This window comes from Panthera pardus, unplaced genomic scaffold (assembly GCF_024362965.1).
Source record: "Panthera pardus isolate Hobbes unplaced genomic scaffold, ASM2436296v1 HiC_scaffold_21, whole genome shotgun sequence".
Classification (NCBI taxonomy): Eukaryota; Metazoa; Chordata; class Mammalia; order Carnivora; family Felidae; genus Panthera; species Panthera pardus.
This window is the reverse complement of record NW_026526777.1, coordinates 60766942-60768925: the sequence shown is the minus strand read 5'-3', so window position 1 is coordinate 60768925 and position 1984 is coordinate 60766942.

The window sequence follows — 1984 nt, the reverse complement described above, 5'->3', positions numbered from 1 at the left end:
GGGCATCTTTGCTGTTCGGCTTCTAGTTCCTTTAGGTGTGCTGTTAGATTTTGTGTTTGGGATTTTTCTTGTGTCTTGAGATAGGCCTGGATTGAAATGTATTTCCCTCTCAGGACTGCCTTCCCTGCATCCCAACGCGTTTGGATTGTTGTATTTTCATTTTCATTTGTTTCCATATATTTTTTAAATTTCTTCCCTAATTGCCTGGTTGACTCATTCATTCTTTAGTAGGATATTCTTTACCCCCCTACTTGTGGAGGTTTTCCAGACTCTTTCCTGTGGTTGATTTCAAGTTTCATAACATTGTGATCTGAAAGTGTGCATGGTATGATTTCAATTCTTTTATATTTATTGAGGACTGTTTTGTGACCCAGAATGTGATTGGTCTTGGAAAATACTCCATGTGCACTCAAGAAGAAAGTATACTCTGCTGCTTTGGGATGTAAAGTTCTAAATATATCTGTCAAATCCATATGATCCAATGTATCTTTCTGGGCCACTTTGTTTTTATTGATTCTCTGCCTAGATGATCTGTGCATTGTTGTAAGTACAGTATTAAAGTCCCCTGCAGTTACCACATTCTTATCAATGAGATTGCTTATGTTTGTGATTGTTTTCTATATTTGGATGCTCCGAATTCGGTGTGTAGACATTTATAATTGTTAACTCTTCCTGATGGATAGACCCTGTAATTATTATATAATGTCCTTCTTCATCTCTTGTTACAGCCTTTAATTTAAAGTCTAGTTTGTCTGATGTAGGTATGGCTACTCCAGCTTTCTTTTGACTTCCAGTAGCATGATAGATAGTTCTCCATTCCCTCACTTTCAGTCTGAAGCTGTACTCAGATCTAAAATGGGTCTCTTGTAGACAGCAAATATGTTTTGTTTTTTTATCCATTCTGATACCGTATGTATTTTGATTGGAGCATTTAGTCCATTTACATTCAGTGTTATTATTGAAAGATACGGGTTTAGTGTCTTTGTGTTATCTGTAGGTTTCATGCTTGTAGTGATGTCTCTGGTACTTTGTGGTCCTTGCAACATTTCACTCACAGAGTCCCCCTTAGGATCTCTTGTAGTGCTGGTTTAGTGGTGATGAATTCCTTCAGTTTTTGTTTGTTTGGGAAAGCCTTTATCTCTCCTTCTATTCTGAATGACAGGCTTGCTGGATAAAGGATTCTTGGCTGCATATTTTTCCTGTTCATCACATTGAAGATTTCCTGCCACTCCTTTCTGGCCTGCCAAATTTCAGTGGATAGGTATGTTACTACCCTTATGATTCTTCCTTTGTATGTTAAGGCCCTATTATCCCTGGCTGCCTTCAGAATTCTCTCTTTATCCTTATATTTTGCCAGTTTCACTATGATATGTCATGCAGAAGATCAAGTCAAGTTACGTCTGAAGGGAGTTCTCTGTGCCTCTTGGATTTCAATGTCTGTTTCCTTCCCCAGATTGGGGAAGTTGTCAGCTATGATTTGTTCAAGTGCACCTGCAGCCCCTTTCTCTCTCTTCTTCTTCTTCTTTTGGAATTCCTATGATATGGATATTATTCCGTTTGATTGCATCACTTAGTTCTCTAATTCTCCCCTCTTGATCCTGGATTTTTTTTATCTCTTTTTTTCTCAGCTTCCTCTTTTTCCATAATTTTATCTTCTAATTCAACTATTCTCCCCTCTGCCTCTTCAATCCGCGCTGTGACCGCCTCCATTTTATTTTGCACCTCATTTATAGCATTTTTAAATTCATCATGACTATTTTTTAGTCCTTTGATCTCTGTAGCAATAGATTCTCTGCTGTCTTCTATGCTTTTTTGAAGCTCAGCGATTAATTTTATGACTATTAGTCTAAATTCTTGTTCAGTTATGTTGCTTAAATCTGTTTTGATCAATTCTTTATCTGTCACTTCTTCCTGGAATTTCTTTTGAAGAGAATTCTTCCGTTTTGTCATTTTGCCTAGTTTTCTGTCCCTTATGAGCTTTAAA